The 22,228-nt window shown below is 33.8% G+C and overlaps 1 non-coding gene across 1 annotated transcript; it reads left to right on the forward strand.

The window, feature by feature from the left end:
* The first annotated feature begins 16,615 nt into the window (after nt 1-16,615).
* Nucleotides 16,616-16,699, forward strand: TRNAL-CAG (transfer RNA leucine (anticodon CAG)). Its single transcript has one exon. It is a non-coding gene; the product is annotated as a tRNA-Leu (tRNA).
* Nucleotides 16,700-22,228: the final 5,529 nt, after the last annotated feature.

Genomic DNA, 22,228 nt, shown 5'->3' on the forward strand with positions numbered 1-22,228 from the left:
CGCCCGGGTGAGTTTTTCGTTAATCACCCGGGCGAGGTGGCGAGGGCCGCTTTGCGACCTGTCCCTACTTCCGCCCTCTCAACACTGCCCCGTGTACACTGTCCATCCTGCACAAACACAGTACAGTACACGTATCATAGAGAAAAGATATGATGGACACTCGACATACGTTCGCATATATTTGCTTATTAAGACAAAAACAGTACATTATGATACAAGTTACGACAAATTTTTCATTAAATTAGAATACAATCTCCTCATTTTTATACTCTAAACATCTTGGAAGATAGGTATACAAAAGAGTCTGAAGGCTATTTTAAGAGGAATTAAATAAATCCATTGTTTCAGAAATTTCATTTAACTGCACCATTCTTCGCGTACCGCTATGTTGTGATGTATGGTAATAAGTTGAATATTTAAGCGTTAGATGGCGCTAGTCATAAAGTTTACTTCAGAGTCCGACAGATGTCGCTAGAGTGTACCAATTACCTGTGGGATGTTATTGACAGGCAACAAGCTTCTCAAACCAGAGAATTATCAACCCTCGGGTAATGAACAGTGTAGCTAGATCCAGTATATGCCAAGGATTCCAAGAGAAATGGTATACCAATAGAGTTATGAATTACATTGAAACGTAATGCAAGATTTGCACAACATCTGGTTCCTAGGCTAAATGTATCTGTCGCCTCAAGTAAGTCTATATGGTGCATGACCATCGGATAAGTTCCATGCGTCAGTATATAGACGTACCAGAGGTTTTTTGTTCTGGATTTGCTACAGCATACTTATATTTTTAGTTTGGTACGGAGTCCACGCATCATTAGCATGCTTCTTATGACGCCATCAAACATGGATGTCATTGCATCTTGGTCATTTAACTGTTGACATCTTCTGATGATAAACCAGGAGTGTGTAGCATGCTGGACTAAACCGTGGCATGTGGTAGTCAATGATATACACATTTCAAATAAAGAATTAATAATTAATAAAATAATATTAATATCTACTTTATCACTTGTTTGATAAGGTTATCAGAAATATTTATCACTTCTAGTTTTTAAAAATAAACTAATACAATGTTACGCATTACTCAGGAATACAATTTCAAGGTTATGTTGGTTTTATAGGCCATGTAGGTTATGTACGATTTGTAGGTCATTTGGGTTATGTCAGTTCTGTATGGCATGTAGATTATGTAAGATTTATAGGTCATGTAGATTATTTATTTATTTATTAATTAACGGACATCGTCCAAATTACAAAATAATAACACGAATACAGTAAAATGAAAAATACAGGAGTAGACAAAAGTACATGAAAGCAAAGACATATGGTAGATATAATATAAGAAAATAAAGTGACAAGTCGAATCAAGTCAAGACTACGCCGTGGGTCAGGACCACAGGACACTTATAATATTCCGTCACTTGTTTAGCGACCGGCAAAAATCATTCAGACTTATCCCAAAAAAGTTAAGGTTTTGACTTGAGTTGACCAGTCCACACATTCTGGACAATGGTGAATAATATCCATAATTTGTCGAATGATGATTGAGGAAGAGCAGTTCATTATTTATAAGTCTGTGCGGGGGGATATTGAAGGGAATGAGTTGAAGTAGAGTAGGTGAATCAATAATAACATTTGTAATTTTGAAGAAGCAAATGAGATCATTTCTTTCCCGACGGACTTCCACAGGAGAGAGGTTTAGAGTTAGTTCAATTTCATCATATGAGTATTTGCCTTTTTCTAATCCTAGCCTCCTAGCAATCCCTCTTAAGAACCGATGTTGAACAGATTAAATGCGTCGAATGTGGACAGCATAAAAAGGAGACCAGATAACACAAGCATATTCAAGATGGGGGCAAACCAAGTTCAAAGTTTCTAAGTTTGATGTATTATGTAGGTTATAGAAGTTATACAGGTCATACAGGTTATGTAGATTTTGTAGGCTATGTAAGTAGATTGTGCAGATAACTTGGAGTACAATAGGATTGTTTGTTATATGCTGGTATTATTAGTGCCGACTGTTCGTGAAAATTTGAGCGATTGACACTAAACCAAAAAGTAAATCGTGCGTGAAAAGAAAATCACTGTGTCATCTTACGATTTCTGTCTACCTTGTGTAAATCTAAACGACCGGATCACGACGAACGAATCAATTGCAGAACCGTCAAAGTGTTTTTCGTATTTGGATATTTTTGATAGGTTAGAGGTCTCAACCAAAATATTCAAATTATTAAACGTTCTAATTTCGGCCGTTGGTTTGTCCGTGAGTGATTTCAATTAGATCAAAGAACTCAGATTTAATAAAAATTAAGTGTTATTTTTTTAATTTTAACTAATTGTGAAAAGAATGCAGACAAGCAATAAAGTACCTATCTGTAATTTTTTTCGACAGATAATTATTTGAAATGAAATGTGTATTTCTTTGGTTTAAAATTCAAGTGAATTCAGATTTGAGCATTTTCAAGGATCTGATATTTATCCAGCAAGCAATTATCAATCGTACAATTATAATATCCCGTAATTTTTCACGGTTATGCGCTATTAAATACATAAAAACAAATAAATATAATATATAATTAAGAGAAATCAAATATATCGTGCGTAGTCGGGATACACGCCAAACGCGCGCCCAACATTTGTTCACAGTTGACATTTGTCACATGAGAACGGGTCGCTTCTACGATTCGTTCTTAAGTTCAACAGCTCGGCTGTGGAACGAACTGCCGGCCTCTGTGTTTCCTCCCTCCTACAACATGGGACTCTTCAAGACCCATGTTCACTCCTTCCTCTCCACAAAAAGACCCTCCACACAGCATTGCCAAAGATGACATAGGCCCTGAGGGAAATTATTTTCTTCAGGGCCTCCTGTGTGGAGTTAATAAAAAAAAAATAAAAAAAATATCTAATTGATTGCTTTTTATTTGACTGCCTAGTGTTTCTAAGGACCGGTTGTTTCGGAGAATTTGAATAATTCATCAAATTTCAACGTTAATTTGCGAGTTCTGTGAAAGTCCTATTCAAGTTCTGATATTATATCATTATAGGCTAGTTGCCTGACAGAACTGAAATAATAACAGAACTAGAAAATATCTTTCACAGAACTCGCAAATTAACGTTGAAATTTGAAAAATTGTTCGAATTCTCCGAAACAACCCGTCCTTAATGTTCATATTTTAATTTCGAATTAATTTCAAGCAATTTGACGCCCTCCGTTGTCGATGGGTATGGACTATTCGGTGGTCGTGGTTTAAAGTCCGACGTGCGAAAGTTAATTGTATTAGTTTATTTTATGTTATTTGGTATTTACTCTTCAAAAAAATATTAAGTATATTTGGGGCATGTTCCAGAGTATACTCAGTATTGTCATGAATTACAATTTTTAAAATGGCTTTAGCCAGTCAGCTACTTCCCCTCCTTCCTCTTCCCAATCTCTTTTTTTCCCTTTTGCCTTCTACATCCAGCCTCCCAACATTCTCCAATTGGGGATGCCATACTCTCATTGGCTCCAGTCGATTGGAACTCTTGTGCGGTATTCACATAAAAACATTATTAAAAAAAATCCATTAGCTGGATTTTTGTCCAGATTAAGTTGTGATGCGGCCATAGTGCGGCGGTGGCGGTGTAAATAAAAGTAGGAGAACTGGAATCAATTCAGGAGAAAGTAATAATGATTTATTCAGTCACGTGGTTGTGACACCGTCACGTGCCAGGTAATTGGACAACCCGTAATCATAGATGTTCAATATCACGACTTAGTACTGATATATCTGCATGCATGAATACATTTTTTTACAATAGTCAACTCCGATAATGTGGGCGGACAATGTTAGGTTGACGTATGGGTGTTTTTAATATGATGGATGTTGTGCTGATTTTGTTGCAACCCGGCTTTCTCCGAGTTTCAATAAACGTTTTGAAAATGTTTGTCCATCTCATTTAACAGTATCAAAGCTCCATCATAACCCTGTAATTAATATTATCAGTCAAAATCAAATAGCATTCTTGTTTGATTTAAGCGAAACCTGTTCGGCGATAAAAATATTAAGAAATTGGTTTATATATTATTATTTTTAATGTTGTAATGTTTATTTTTCAGGTAAACAAAAAATAGCAATTAACTTAGCAAAATAAAAACATTGTTGAATAAAAACAATTACCTACATGTACATTTTTGAGAAATTTTTTAGATTTTGCAAATGTAATTTCAACCATAAATACGATTTTTCTTGAGTGCACCTCACAAGATCGCCCTTTTTTGTAAAGTGTACAGACATATTACCACTTGCCACGAGGTTGGGCAGCGTTGTGAGGAAGGTTAAGGTAGGGGTTATAAGAAGGGATTCATTAATGCATGTCTTGAAGAGGACCGGATTATATAAAGAGGGAAAAACAGATGCCGGTAGCTCGTTCCACATACGAGCCGACTTACACAAATAAGAGTCAAAAATAATCAATTCTAGCAGTTAAAACCCCGGTCTGCCTGCGGCTAGTAGTTTTGTCAAAAAATTACGTTCGAAAATTGTCAGAGATGTACACGAATTTGGGTTGTTAAGTTTTAACCCTAAAATATGTATGGGCGTGAAAACTTCAACGGTTGTTTTTTTTTAAATAACAGAGGACGCCACATCCGTTTACAAAAATACAAACTGCACATTCATTAAGATAATAATACTATTAATATTTCACATAATCAATAAAACAATAAACATAATAATAACAACAAGATAATCTAAAAAAATATGGACTACAATAATAACAGCAAAGATAATTATAATAATAAAAGAAATAATGATAAAAATAAAATAATAATGATACACAACAACAGGATAATCAACGAAAAGATTTGCAAGTGGCTGAATTTTCAACTGTGTGTGAAAGAAAAAACCTGTCCAGTCAAAACAGAATTACGAGAATGGTATTGGAACATACAATATTAAATTTTATGTACGTGCTACGTGCATTGAGATAAATGTGTAAGAGGAAAAAGTACAGGGATACAAGAATTTAATTTAAATCTCAGTTCAACTTTTATGACGCCGCTGTTTCGTTGTAGAACAATTGCAAACTAACATGATATAATATTATTTACCTATTAGGTACCCAACAGGACATATAATTATTACATTACTAGCTGTACCCCGCCACGCATTGCTGTGGCAAAGTCTATCTGTGCAGATGGTGAAACAATAGCGCGTGTTGCTTTTACGTCCAACAGATGTTTTTTTTTTTTAAGCATGTTTAACCAACGAATGTTTTTTTTATAAAAAGCACATTTGTCCAACAGAAGGCGCTGTTTTTACATTTTTTTCTACAATATAGGTATATATAAACACACGCGTATTTGAATGCAACGCTGTGGCAAAATTTCAAAACAATCTGTGAAGATCAAACAAATTTGAACAAACTAACATTTATTGGGTACCCAAGATAACATCATGTCATTAACCATTAGGCACCCAAGAAGATATAAAATTATTTACTTATTGGGTACCCAAGGTAACATCATGTTATTAACTTATTAGGTACCCAAGAAGATATAAAATTATTTACTTATTGGGTACACAAGATAACATAATGTTATAAACCTATTAGATACCCAAGAAGATATAAAATTATTTACTTATTGGGTACTCAATATAACATCATGTTATTAACATATTAGGTACCCAAGAAGACATAAAATTATTTAATTATTGGGTACCCAAGATAACATCATGTTATTAACATATTAGGTACCCAAGAAGATATAAAATTATTTAATTATTGGGTACCCAAGATAACATCATGTCATTAACATATTAGGTACCCAAGAAGATATAAAATTATTTACTTATTGGGTACCCAAGATAACATTATTTTACTAACCTATTAGGTACCCAAGAAGATATAATATTATTTACTTATTGGGTACACAAGATAACATCATGTTATTAACATATTAGGTACCCAAGAAGATATAAAATTATTTACTTATTGGGTACCCAAGATAACATTATTTTATTAACCTATTAGGTACCCAAGAAGATATAAAATTATTTAATTATTGGGTACCCAAGGTAACATCATGTTATTAACCTATTAGGTACCCAAGAAGATATAATATTATTTATTTATTGGGTACACAAGATAACATCATGTTATTAACCTATTAGGTACCCAAGAATATATAATATTATTGACTTATCGGGTACACAAGATAACATCATGTTATTAACCTATTAGGTACTTAAGAAAATATATAATTATTTACCAATTGGGTACCCAAGATGACATCATGTTATTAACCTATTAGGTGCCCAAGAAGATATAAATTTATTTACCAATTGGGTACCCAAGATGACATCATGTTATTAACCTATTAGGTGCCCAAGAAGATGTAAATTTATTTACCAATTGGGTACCCAAGATGAGATAATAATATTTACATATTAGGTACCCGGTTCACTCGATCGTGCCGTGTCTGATGACAGAGTGAGAAAGAAATTAGCAATATTTCTTTTCCGTGTTCAATAGGAGGCAGTACTGAAGTTTATAAAGAGAATTAGCGTAACAAACTCGTGCGTATTTCAAGGATGTACTACCGTACTGCCCCCTATTGAACACTAAAAACGAAATACGCTTGCGGGGTCCGCTAGTTTGACAATAAGAAATTTTTGTCACCTAATCCTCCGACAATAGGTGATTTAATAGCAAAAATACGCTGGTAACTAAAATCAATATAAATACGCCAAAGGGCTTGCCCACTGCCTCCAATGCAACTTGAACCCTTATAGACCTGGGTGTTATGACTGCGATATTGTGATAGTTGGGGCTTGGTCGAATTATGCGGGAGCGCATTGCAGTGCCTTGTTTATTATTGTGGGTACAGCGAACACATATTATATACCCACCTACCTACTATCTAAATGCAAAAACACAGTAATAGTAGTCACAGAGAGAGGTCGTACGTGAAGTCATCGAGAAGCATACCAATCATACGTATGTCCTTTCGTGCTTCGAATAATTATGGGTGGCTGACAGAGACCATTATTTATAGAGATTTGTTTTTGGGGTATTGTGCCATGTTACGCTACCTGGTTAAAGAAGGAGGGCAGATGTGTATTGTGTAATCTGATGGCTAGAGAAGGAGGTAACGCAACACGGTATAATACCCCAAAAACAAATCGCTTTAATGCTTTTGGCCGTGAAAATATCAAATCGAGACCATTATTCTATAATAATTAAAGGGAACTTTACATTACGTTATTTATTTATGTGAAAATTGCACAAGAGTCCCAACTGCTCCCAACCATCTGGAGCCAGTGATTGATTGAAAATTGGCTGATTTTTTTGAACACGTGTTCCGACATACGTTCGTATTTTACTAAAAGTTTATTATGAAAACTTATTCTAAAAACTATCAAACATTCGTTAAGGGCGTGCAATCCCGTTTTTAACCCCTCTTCATGGAAGCCGGAGACACCAATATAAAGATTATGTGCCACTCTGCATGCAAGGAAGAATTTTATTTTGTTTTAATTATCATCATGCTAAAAAATCATCCTTTACAATTCTATATTTTTTTAAAATTATTTTTATAAAAAATTAAATGTTAACTGTTAAAAACGGGATTGCGGGCCTTAAACAAATGAATTGATCAATTTTCATTAAAACACGAATGTTTTATCGCGATGTCGGGACACGTGTTTATAAAAATTCTAATATTTTCGAATTTTGTCATTGTATATAGGGTGTCCGGGGTAAAGTGCGCTAACTTCGGAAGGTGATTCTATATGTTGGTAGAAGTAAAAAAGACAAATATTTTTTTCCGTTATTCCAACTTTTTTTTTTCACTACAAAAATATTTTTCTATAGAAGACTACTTATTTTCCGGTACAAACAATTCAACATTTTAACCTTAAAACGTTAAAATTTCAAAAAAAAAAATCAAATTTTTGTACTATCATGAAGAATCACCCCTCTGAAGTTAGCGCACTTTACCCCTGGACACCCTGTATTATTAGCACAAACGCAGCTGCATGAACACGTGTTCCGATATATTTTGAAAGTACTAAATGTTTATCAGGAAGCGGTCTGCTATCACGTTTTTAACAAGAATTTCGTAAATCAGCAATAATCATTTTTCTCCGTGTAGAGAGTATCACTTATTTTTTTTAATATCTTTCGCCCAGGCTGAAGTTCAAAAACGTGTCGACACGGGATGTTTTCTTAAATAAAAAAAAATAAAACAATTTAGATTTTTATTTTATTAAAAGGGTTAAATAAAAATCTAGAAAAAAATAAGAAACTCGTTTATGAGGTTTCTCCAACAAATATTTTACGTTTGAAGATCTCTTGATACGTCCTATATTTAAAGAAAATGGTCCATTTGTTATACAGCCCGTATAAACATAATACATAAGAGAACTACAAAGTGCGGCATTAGACTGCATGAAACATGGCGTTGAACACGTCTGAAACGTCTGGAACATTCTTATCAAAGAAAAACAAAATCGAGAAGGGCACGAGTGAATGGCTGCCAGGAAAAAATAGGCGAAGCCTTCGCGGCCACGAAACCTTCGGGGCTTTTGGTATTGTATTGTACTGAAAAGGTACAACATAAATAATATTCATGTACGTTGGTTAGCAGTAATATAAAGATGTAAAACAAATGGGATAAGTAAAAATATCTTATATCGGTTGCTCCGTAAAGGTACATATATTATGTAGACAAATGGATCGATATATCGTTCAAAATCGTCGAGCAAGTTACAGTGGCGTTGTTTAAAAAGTTAGAGAAATTTTTAGTTATTGTTTGAAAACTTTTCCAAATTCCAACTGAACGCATCGCAGAACACACACACACCCATTGTTTCTGAAATTGGATGACATTATAAACATTTACAGCAGTTAATATACGAAATAAATGCCTATACCATCCAATTGTGATTTGGATTAAGTGTTAGGGGTGTTGACTCCAGTCCCCGGGGAGGAAGGTTTTATCCTTAGTCAAACTACTTTCTCTTAAATTGGCTGCATACTAGCTACTAAATTGTAAATAGTTGTATTATAGTTTCAAAAACTTAAAATTATAGTTTGTTTTTCACGGGTTCTATTTTTATAAATATTTAAACACATTTTCAGGTAAGACGGCACAACTTACAAAAGCATTATTTAAAAAAAAGTTATTACGAAATGAAGGTCAGCTGGCGCACCGCGATAATTTAATGCCGGCAGACGAAGAGTTAAAACTTTCCCTCGTAATTGAAGTTTGTTTAAAATGATGCCTGTTTTCATGACCCTCAAATCAATCAAGATAAAATGACGCCTATTTTCATGACCCTCAAATCAATCAAGATAAAATGACGTCTGTTTTCATGACCCTCAAATCAATCAAGATAAAATGACGCCTGTTTTCATGACCATAAAATCAATCAAGATAAATGACGTCTGTTTTCATGACCCTCAAATCAATCAAGATTAAATTTACATCGATGTTCTGCACTTGCAAAAAATATGCGATTTTTTTTCCACTGAAAATACGCATTTTACAATTTGTAAAAATAATTTGAAAGTAAAACATATTCCTATTTTTACACCGAAAAAATAATTTTAAAATGAGATATTGTATTCTCAACATTTAGTTATATAAAATTCGAAAAAAAAATTATTGGTCGCAGTGGGTCGATGTTTAAGGCGATGCACTACGTCGTGTAATATTTTAAATTGAGCCACTATCAATAACAACCCTTACGTAGAAGGCGATAAGGTTTAAATTCCCGCTTCACCATCCGTCTGTTTTGATTTATGCAAGAAAAAAACATGGCCAAAAAGTGCCTTTTATTTTATTTTATTGTTCAGGCATAAATTTTTTTTCGATCATTTTATAAATAACTTAATTTGCCACATTATACAATAAAATTATAACCGAAAATGGGTTCGTAAGTAGGAGATTTTGAACTTTAAAGCAGTTTTCATAGGCCTTTACATTCTTTTTTCTGGGCTTATAAAAAGACTAATCTAAAAAATACTTGATTATTTTAAAGGCCAAGATGTATTCTACTCGCAGTATTTAATTAAAGCATCTGAAACATTTCTAGACGACCAAATTTTCAAACCAAAAACACATGATTTTGCATTACAACATTTTACATTGCCGTTCAACTCTATAACAAAATCCCGAAGGAAATTGCTGTGATAGAAAATATTAATAAGTTCAAAAATGAATTAAGAAAATATGTCTATCTCAATTATTAATGTTTCTTTTTTGTGACTTTATTGAAATATTTAAAGAAAGATTATGTTTGCCAAACAATGTACATGTTTATATGTTTATAAAACTATTAGCACACACGAAGATGTGAGCTAACTTAAGATTAATAAATAAATAAATAAATAAAAAAAAATTACTACGTATGGCATCGCCTTAAATTTATAACTTACAACGAAAAAAAAGCTTTCGTTTGTGCATTTCCGAATTAAAAACTAATCGGAAAAGCTTTAATTATTATTCATACCTACTTTAGTTACGTCTTTTGACAGTTCGATATAACTGAAAACTCAGTACTGTAAGAAGTTAAGGCAGTAGCTGAACGACAGTAAAAAGCATTCTACAAGTAAATAGAAAGTGCTTCAATTTATTAGTGATTTAGAATGTTATATATTTGAAGAAAAAAGGTTATCAAAAACTGCATTCAAAATTTTAAAAAAAATGCAAGTGGTTCATTGTTAACTGGTTGATAGTTTCTAGGTACATTTCCCCGAGGAAACGGTTCGATGCCTTTGCAATTTGCCCCGCATTACATATGCACCCTTGACTTTCAAACCGGCCAGGGAAAGAGCACGAACAAGGGATGGGAAGAAAATTCAAACGAGTGAACTGCATTGTTTTAGACATTACACAAAAGAAATCACCAGACTACGTATAAACAGCGCTGTTTTATATCAAACTTTGAAATTATAAGCTTGTTGTAGGCCCGCAAATTTCCCTAATGATTGCGCATGAACTGGGTTGACTTATAATTTTTCAATTAAATCTTGAAATAATGTATTTTTTTAATATATCGTTCAAAATTTTACTTTGAAGGATAACCTACAATAACAACACGACAAAATATACTATTCCACCGCAACACACATAAGCGTAATTACATTGTGAACTCCCCAATACAACGGTTTCACACTATGGGAAACCAATACTTAGGTGATGTCGATAAATTTAATATTAAATTTGCGAAATTTGTGGATCACGTTAAGGCGATGCACTACGTCGTGTAATATTTTAAATTGAGCCGCTATCAATAACAACCCTTACGTAGATGGCAATAAGGTTTAAATTCCCGCTTAATACCATCCGCCTGTTTTGATTTATGCAAGAAAAAAACATGGCCAAAAAGTGCCTTTTATTGAAGTGAAACTTCTTTACGCGCGTTATGCATTTTCGAGGACCGGAGTAAAACCGACTCATGACCGTCACGAAAAACAATGATCATTTCGCTATAGGAGCCTAGCTAATATTATATACCTAGTTTAGGTCACTCTCCAAACTCAGCTTCGCGGTCTAGAGGCAGAGCGCCCGTCTCTCGTCGTGAAGAACCGAGGTTCGATCCCCGCTTAAATTATTTTTTTTTTCTTTTTGTGATTTTTTTAATACGAGGAAAAGTGATAAAATGCTCTCGTGCTGCGACTTTTAGATACTTTGACTATATGATATTTTTTTCGAAATATAGCTTACAAATCGAGCCGGTAGAGTCGCTCGGTATTTTGATTCATTATTTTTATTTTGAATCATTAAAATGACTAATCAAGGCCGATAACGCGACTAATTACCCTTGCAGACGTGCGTGACAAGTTTTTTTTAGTAAAAAACACAGCCGTAAGTGAGTTTTTCAAAATTTAGAAATGTTTTTCAAATTCAGACTCCATACGGGTATGAGACTGTTAAAACACGATAGATCTTTTCGTTATAAGTTCAAAAACTATATATATATATATATATATATATATATATATATATATATATATATATATATATATATATATATATATATATATATATATATATATATATATATATATATATTTTTTTTTTTTTATTTTTTTTTTTATTTAGTAAAAGATTATACATTTATATACACTATTTAAGAAATGTTTTGACTGCCAACTAGGAGGATTCCCGTTTTAGGACAGTCAAATTAGGATGAGTATTAACATTTTGATTAGTTGTTTGATAAGTGTAGTATTAAAATAATAATGAAATAATCGGTATATGTACTTTTACCTGGTGCCTCAGCCTACTAACATATTTTTTATAAATATGAATAACAAAGAGAAATAAAATATCTAATTAAACATAAGATTAACTGCTGCTTGAGTAGCATTCTACTTTAAAAGTACTAGGTAGGTACATATATACACATAATGATAAAGATTAGATTAGAACATAAAGGTATCTTTTACATGGTTTTTTTTTGTTGGAGTTTTTGTTGTTGTTTTTGGTATGTGTTTGATTTCATTTTTTGTGTAGTAAAAGTTCACTCTCCTTTCTACCTAATTGATGAAACCAATTAGTAGTCAATTTATGAAGAATAGCTGTGTTTTCCTTTTTCCAAGCATCAGGCATGAAGTTGTATAGTTTTGGACCTAAGAATGAGAAGTGTCTTTGAGCGAGAGATGTTTTAGTTGTGAGTGGTACAATTGGATTTCTCCGTGAGTGGCGGGTGTTGTGAGAGTGGTTAATAGATGGGTTGAGTTGGCGTTGTTCATGGGTGTTTAAAATTAATTTTCTCATGTATAGTTGTCTAGCATCCAGAACTCGGAACTCTTCAAATAGTGCATCGCTATGATGTCTAAATGGTTCTTTGAGGATTACCCTTAGTAGTGATTTTTGAGCTTTTAACGATATTATAACGATAATTTTACGAATATCATTATACGATTTGGACAGACGAATTTATGAACGTCAATAGTTTAATATAATATACAGCGTTCAAAAAAGCATTTTTACAAATTTCTAGACAGCTAAACGTCCCGATATTGTTACAGGCAAAAAACACGTGACTTATTAAACTTTGTAGACCACAGTAAAAAACACATAATTTCATATTTTTTAGAATTTAATACTGATGAAATTCTCTCGCAGAAGCTCAAACTTCCATTAATATACAGATCTATTAACTTCCTGCGCTTGATATCCCAAATTATCATCACCCCCGTCAATTTCCTTTGCTAAACAGGCATTTGGATGCCGCCTCGCACCCGGAGAGTGGGGAGGGAAAGGAGACAGGACCCCCTCACCGACTGATGTCAGGATTGCATTACCGCCCCCGACTCGCAAAGATGCCGACAATTTGTATGCAATGTAAAGAATTAAAAAGGCAATTGTAGCGCCTCTTACAAGAACCAATCAAGTCATATATTTAGAAATCTTTGAAAATTATTGTCCGTAAACCATTTCTTCTGGTTATGTTGTCATATCCTATCGGACGATGTGTATCATTAGGGACATCGTACAGACAATGTTTTTTTTTTACTTCAAACCAACTACAGTCATAAAAAACAAAGTTTTATTACTGTTGGGAAGTAAGTTAGCTAAGAGCTTCACAAATGCACTCATAGAGGGCAGTGCATAGAGCTTGCTTGGAAGTCCGCAAGATGGCAGCTAGTAGCCAGTAGTCGCCAGGACCAGTTAGAATGGTCCCAAACAAACTTGGTGTTTACAGATCTCATTTAGCCAGCTCCTAGTTATGTCGACTATCGAGTCACCATTGTAATACGCGAAGTATTAATAAATCCCTGATTTAACACAAAGAACCTTTAATTTAAAATCTCCTTCCACGTGAGTTGGAGAACTGTTTGTTCTGTTGAACAATTAATATAATACATATATTTTTAAACGTATTTAAAAATTTAAAAAGTGCATACAAACTTTGTTGAATTTACATTAACTAAGAAAAAATAAATAGTTAAATGCTTAAGATAAAATGGTGTTTATCCCTTAAATTAATTCAGTGGTTTATCCGCACTTTTTTGTTAAAAAAACTATGTAGCGATGAAATATGTTTTTTAAACTGCAAGAATCTTAAAGAAATTATATTGAAACTTTGACGTGGTTTAAATTTATCAACTTTATAAAAAAAGATCAACACTTTTCTCTCGGTTTTAATTGAATTAATCCTAGAACTAAATATTTTACATAATTCAAAGCACAAAAGAATTTTTCCACTGCCGGGAAATCGTTCTATGAACGCCATCTTTGGGACATCTGGCGAAATCTACCACCATTAAATATTTAAGAGTATTTAAATATCTATAAAAAAAACTCTTTGAATTTCTACAACCGTCAAAAAATATATTTACAGTTAAAGTTTTTTTTTAACCATATATATTTTGTTATTAGTTACATATTATAGTCTGTCTCTCAACCGTTTGGAGCCAGTGAGACTATGGCATCCCCAATGACTTCCCCGAGAGGGGAAGTAGATGGGGAAGAGAAAAATGGGGGACTATCTGGCTATTCAGACCTGGTCACTTCTGTTTCAATTCTGAACGGTGGTCTTACACCAGGGCGATACTGAGAAGCAAGTATACTATACATTATTTTAAATGATACAAATTTATCAAATAAAATTTACTTGCGCACGCCGGGATTTGAACCCGCGACCTTAGGCTTGCTAGTCGAGAGCTTTACCCCTCGACCACGGAGGCCGTTCCCTTCATTTTTTCAACATTAACTCCCACACAGGGGGCCCTGAGGAAAATATTTTCCCTCAGGTCCTAGGTCATGTTTGATGACGCTGTGGGTCTGAGGGTCTTTTAGAAGGAGTGAACATGGGTGTTGAAGAAACTCGTGTTGTAGAGAGGAAACACAGAGATTTTTGCAGAAGCGACCCGTTCTATGTGGTAAATGTCAACCTTATACATATGTTGGGCGCGCGTTTGACGTTCTCGACTATGCACCGATGCCGAAGGATTCAATGACGGATGCCAATCGGAGCATCTTTCATTGTAATACTGGTAGAATAAGCACAGCATTCTTACTCGACGCCTGTAGTTTAGAGATTGCAATCCATTATTTGTGTATTATGAAAAATCGCGCGGGCATAATCTTAAAATACGTTTAATTTTTTATAAAAAATGTTCACCTACTCAAATAATTTTCAAGTCGTACTGTTTAAAGCTATATTTGATAAATAAACATGCATTTAAGTATCATTTTTTTTTATTTATTTTAATATTATATAGGTACGTAATTTTAACGTCCCTAACACGAATTTCGATAAATGCAAAAAATTTAACTGCGCGTTCGAATTTTTTTTTAACTCAAAATTTTGTGTACCTACTTAATACCAATGTAATCATTTTTATCATGAATCAGAAATCAGAACACAAATATACACCTTATAATAATCAGTACGTGATAAGATCCGAGTGGGAATTAAATCTTCAAACCTCGACTTTCCACACCAACTCCTTCAATTCCGCAATCACGCGTCTTATTCAGTAGTGAAGTAACTTATCGACTGCTCCTCGGCTGAATGCAATCGGTAAACAAAAGGAAGCGAACCTACAGACAGCCCCTCGCGAAGGATGCAAATCAAGTAGTTTAACATTGCATGGGATTTTCGATTTCTTCTTTTCGCTGCTTCTTATTTATTGCCATGTACTTCTTCAGAGTGATGAAATAACTAAAGAGGACAAGTTACAAGAAAAGTAAACTTTTGGAGGTTAAAAACAATTTGGACATATTCATATTGGACACATTAAATATTACGACATTTAAGTAGTTTAGTCAGAGTAGTTTTTGTGGGTGTTTTTTCCGGTACCCCCCCCCCCCCCGGCAGTATTTTTATAAATGAAAATGTTTTATTTTAATTTAAGTAGTATGTTAGTATTTTTAAAAAATAAGGTACCGAATTTGTTAAAGTTCATAAAAAACTTTTGTCCCAAATCTGGTTAAAAAAACTCGGATTTTGAATTTAAGTGCCATTTTCAAAATTTATCCTGATGTTTCAAGAATTCAGACGAGCGATAAAGTACCTACCTACAACACTATTTAATTATATACTTTAAAGGTGTATTTCGTTTGTTTAAATTTCTTGGTAATTTTAGAAGGGTCTCCGCTTTTTAGCTAACATGCAATTATCAATCCTAAAATTATAATATCACGTAATTTTTACGGGTCTGCGATTTGACTGGACCACTTTGCGTATCCTCTCTCTGTAAATTTGTGTGTGTGTTCCGTGTCCGATCAATCCTGTCAAGATGGTAGCAATGTTTGATAGTACATAATTTATTCCGCTAGAGCGCACGAGTGTTGCGACTGTTGAGAACTGTTAAATGTTTCGTCTCACGTTTTAAGTATAAATAAACAAGCACGTTGAATTTTTAGATTAGTTTAATTTAATATCCTAGAGATGCTTCTATAAATAAAAATTCGTGGTTAAAAACAAAGTAATTGTTTTGCGTTCTGTACTAAAATATACTATTTACCTAAAATCATACACGTACCGATTATATAATACAGAAATTAGCATAATGTATCATTGAACCCACTTCCGTGTATTAGTCTAAAAATAAATTTATTAATGGAATCGCACAATAGGTGAAGTATTAAGAGAACTACAGATATGTCCGGATGGCCGAGCGGTCTAAGGCGCTGCGTTCAGGTCGCAGTCCACTTAGGTGGGCGTGGGTTCGAATCCCACTTCTGACAAATTTATTTTGCTTTCTTTTATTCAAATAATTTTTAAAATAAGATATCTTACATCAGATTTTCTTAATTTGTTAAAATAATTTTAAAGTATTTATTTAATTTGTAAAGTATTTCAAAAATATAATTTTTTTATTATAAAATTATTAATTTTAATAACATCATGTAAAAAAATTATCTTAAATTGTAAGTTTAATTATTAAAATAAAAACTCATTTAAAATGCTAAGAATATAATTTAGCGAAAGAATTATTATTTTAATTGAATAAATTGCAAGAAATTCACTAAGCTTGTAAAATATAAATTACAATAACTTTTTTTTTTTAAATTAAAAATAATTTAATTTCGACAATACAGAAATGAATTTTACTTGTAAATTAATTAACATTGCGTACGTAATATGAATTGATGAATGAAAAATAAGATTTTTAGAAAGTAAAAAATATTATTGAAGAGATAATATCGTCAATAATAATTGTAGAAAAGTTATTAATATTTATAATCTCAAATACAAAACAGAAAATGTGTATAATGAAGCAGGATAAAAATTCAAACGACAAGCCAGTGCGTCACGAAAATTGTGCGACTCTAGTAGTCAAAAAGTCTTAAGACACATTTGTGACACCAGTTTTCATTCAAATCATTCTAGATCACACTTCTAAACATTTTCTATTAGAGGCTGCAACCTTTTAAGTTATATAATTCAGGACTATTCTGTGTATTATTCGTAAACTTTTTACAAGACATGGTTGTTTTAATTTGCTTCTTTCATCTGACAGCTGTAATGGCAGCGGAATCATCTCTTATTACTGGGTACTGCTACTGTTACTGGTTACTGGCTCCTGCTATCGGCTAGAGCAGGGGTTCCCAACCTTTTTGTACTCTAGAGCACATTCTAAAATATCGGTAGGGTGGCGGGCACCACCTATTTTTAATCGACAAACTCGGGGCAGCAATCGCAATCAAAATTACAACAACGCGGTTCCAGGCGGGGAATGCTATTTTCACATCACTCCTTGTACACGCCGAAAACCCGAAGTTAGCCGATGATCGCCGAACCGATCGGGACAGTACGAGCACGTGACTACTGTCAGTTTGGCTGTCGGGGCGATGCTTATTGCTTTCACTGACAGACAGAGCTGGCAGAGTCATGTGCCATGTGTTTTGGCGCCTTCGGCGTTCATCGGCTCAGTTCGTGGCGTTCGTTCACTTCGGGTTTTCTGTGTGTACAAGGAGTTATGTGCAAATAGAACTCTCCGTTCCAGGCTAGCGTGAAGAGTGCAGTCTGGCTCGGCACTAGACAGGTTGCGACAAGGAACCAGCAAAGGAACCACTCATACATACAATATCGCAAACATACGAACGTATTTAATAAACCTAGGCACTTAAAAAAATAAAACTCTAACAAATCGGCCATTTGGGACTTAGTGGAGGTGTTAAAAAATTATTTCACTGTCGAATAGAGGCGGGCTCATACGAATCGTTCACGATGTTGGCACGGGGTTGGGAAACCCTGGGCTAGAGTATCACCATTCATCGTTTCTTGGCAGAAACGTATTAATTTGGAATTTTTTAATACAGCTGTTTTATTTAGTATGCCGTCGTCTCTGTTCTTGGTAATTATTAATAAACCCTTCAAGTCAGTCAGTTCAGAAGTCAGACCTGTCACAAATTCAAGAATTAGTGAGATTTTTAAAACTTATGTCAATGTTACAGCTTGAAGTAGTAACTTTGCAGGCAGCTAAAAAAGAATCAAAGGTAGACGTAGTCGGGGACGCCCGGGGAATGATCAAGAAAACAGATACTTGAGTAGGGCCATGTCAAGCGTCAAGGAATAAAAAAAAGAGTATGTATGAGACCATGTATGAATGTAAATGAAGCAAGGATTGTGTGCCAAGACCGCGTCCGTCCTATCTGCCTTATCCTGCGGAGAAACGACTTGACGGTTAGTTAGTTATATTTTACTGTCATTAAATACAAAACATGTTCATAAAATTTTAAAATAATTAGGAGCCGACCTTATCATGCAGTATAACGTAAAACCAAATGCTTGATGTTATCAGTTATAAATAAATGTCAGATTAGTCACTAAAGGTGCAGGCACAGGCGGTACTAAAAGTTTACGCACTTTTTTTTTTTTTTTTTTTTTTTTTATTAAATTTAATATAATTACATTTAGTACAATATAAGATATGGGTAGTCCCACAAAGCTGTGACAATCAGCTTGTCTGTAGGTTCTACCATTTAATGTTATAACATAATACACATTAGCTTAAGTTTAAATATTAATACCAAATATAATGTTTAGGATAGATAAACGTTTTGTTCATTTATTAACCACTTTTTTGTCAGTTTAGGGCAGGGTTCCTCATTATTTTTCAAGTTAAAGTTTTCGTTAAATTTGTTATAAATCACAGGTATCAAATAGTCAAGTGTGTTCACTTCGTTTACAATCTATGTATTTTCATTTAGTGCACAAGGTATCCCGTTTTATCATAGTTATTTTTTGTTTCATTTGTTCTATGGCGGACAAAGCGATAGTCGACAGGTCCGGAGTGATATTTATTTAAGGCTCTGTCACACGGGTCGAAACAAACTGCGGGCGCTGTCCAGTTAAGCCCGCTTTTTATAACCCCTAATCCAGGACACTCTCGACCTAGGACCCTCTTTCTTTTACCGAAACACTGCGGAAGAATACTATGTAAGGATGCAGAGGAACGATTACAAAATGACTTTCACGAAGACAAGTGTTACTTTAAAACAACGGATTTTACTTGAAAAATATACAGAAAATTTGACACCAAATGTCGATTAAAAAAATGTTACGCCGCGCCGTTAATTAACTATCATATACTGTAAAAAATATATCTTCAATGCATTTCACATCTAGTGAAGAATGTGTAATAGAATCGTTAAAATGTTATTGTTCGGGCGCATATATACCGATGGATATTTTCAACAATTATTCCCTACCTTCGCGTCCTTGTAACCTTGTAACCAGGAGACGAAAGGTTCACCAGTACAGTTTCTACACCGCCTCTGAGTGTACTTGCATCCTCATTGTACTTGCATCCTTTATGTAACTGATAACATCACGCATTTGGTTTTACGTCACACAAAAATTCGTTCTACTGCATGATAAGATCGGCTCCTAAGGCGAATTGCACTGCACTGCATTAAATTGTAAACTTGTACTCCGTTACAAATTTTACGACAGTGTAACTAATGGTATTTATTATATTAAGTACTTACATATTACAAATCTGCTTTATTCTGACTGTATAATGTATTATTCGACTAGTATCATATATGGAAGAGCCCTAATAAATAACAAATTAATATTTTTTTAAAAAAAACGGATTCACATAAGATAAGAAGAAAATATGAATGATCAATTATTGTAAATTAATGTATTTTATGGAGTCACAGATTAATTATTTACATTTTAATTTAAGAGACAAGATTTCAACTTTATTACACATGTCATACATTATTATTACAAATCGGCATCGAAAGTACATACATCGGTCGACAATCTTATTCTTGAGTCTCGTCGAAAGTACATAATTAAATATGCCAAACGTCAAAAGTCATTCCACACGAAGTGGGTTGAACCACTCGTTATTCGAGTGGAATGACTTCGTCGAGAATCGAGGCCAGGTTCTCTACCAATTGCGCACATGTCGGCTTATTTTAAACCCTCCAAATTTTTCAATATAACAAGTATTTTTCATTCAACATGCTTATTAAATTTTTCACTAGAAAAACAACAGACTTAATTTTTGTAGATAAAGCATTGATAATGCTAAATCTCCTACTAGATGGCGTCTAGACATATTATTTAATATTTTTATTTAACTAAATGACTAAACATCACGCCGTTTCCCCGTAGGGGTAGGCAGAGAGGACGGATCGCCAAACAACTCGGTCTTAGCACACACTTCTTGCCTCATTCACATTCATACATCGTATCATACATAATCTTCTATTATTCTTACTCTTGGCATGGCCCGACTCGAGTATCTGATTCACTTGATCGTACAATGTCTCCCTCGGGCGTCCCCGACTTCTGCTACCATTCGCATTTGCATCATATATCCTCCTTGCACTCCTTTCTTCGCTCATTCGCTCTATATGCCCAAACCATCTAAGTTTCCCTTTCTTAATCTTAATCGTTACGCTTACATCCGCCTTGCACTCTTTGCGGATCTCCACATTCCTCACACGATCATACACGGTTTTACCACACATACGCCTCAGAGCTAAAAATATCCATAAATCTGATTTTTAACTACTCAATCTGCGGTACATGCTTCCCACAGCCCATGAAAACTTTTGTATGAATAATTTAATAATCTTGGAAGCTGATTCCAGATGGATAAATTAGATGCTAATTTGCACTTTGGAATTGTGAATAAATTTGATGATATTTTGACCCGAAACCGTATCGAAACTTATTATTTTTTCTTATTGAAACAAAAAATATTGTTTTTTAAAAAGCCGATGATATTAAAAATGAACTTCGATGTTTCGATAGATTTTAATTGAGTCAAGATATCCTCGGCTTGAGCAAAGGTTAATGTCTGTGGGCGTTCAAAACTTAGTTTATCATTGACATTAACTTTCGGGTCACAGTCAGCTCCGATACATCTGACCACATTCGTGTGACAACATTCGAAGCCAAAAGGAAAATATGTCACGTTAACTATTCCACATCCCACACTCAAAAACTAACTACACATAACATTAATTTTTCAGAAGGACGTGCAGAAAATACAAAAATATCTTTTCAGACGCCGATATTTTCTATTTGTCCTCAGGTCAATTTACTAAATGTATATTGGAAAAAAATAAGTCAAATTGTTAATTACACAAAGAGTGGAAGATACTATCAGTATCGCCATGGTGTAAGACCATAATTCAGAATTGAAACGTTGCTTGAAATGGCTTTGGCCGTGTTTGTTTACGAGATCTGAATAGACAGGTATTTCCCCACCTTTCTCATCCAGCATCCCCCCCCCCCCCGAGGGTAGTAGTAGTCGTGGCTGAAAGTAGTAAAAGTCTAACTGGCTCAAAACGGTTGGGAGCAGTTGGGACTCTTGTGCGGCTGCAAATATTTAATATATTTTTTTAACTAACCCTCTCTACACTGCTGTGTGTAAGATTATTAAGTTATTTTCTCATTTTCACTATGTTGTTTTTCTTTCTTTATTTTGGTTATCTTTGAATATTATTTAATGATGTAATTATTATTTTTTATGTGAGAAATTAGTTAACATTATCTATGTACATACTTTTAATCTGTGTTTTTTCTAGATTTTATATAAGAGGAAACTTTACTGGTTCAAGCAAACACGTAACATGTATTTATTTCATTAAAACTGTTTACATGTTTGTTTCTCTAATAAACTAAACTAAAATTATTTAAAAAAAACTTCAAATGCTTCAATCGTGTAACGTTAAAAGTAGTTCCGAAAAATATGTTATTCTTTTATGTAATTTTTTGATATTCACAGTTCGGTAATTATTATT

Source organism: Hesperophylax consimilis, chromosome 13, assembly GCF_061612785.1.
Source record: "Hesperophylax consimilis isolate HC1 chromosome 13, BYU_Hcon_1.0, whole genome shotgun sequence".
NCBI classification, from domain to species: Eukaryota; Metazoa; Arthropoda; class Insecta; order Trichoptera; family Limnephilidae; genus Hesperophylax; species Hesperophylax consimilis.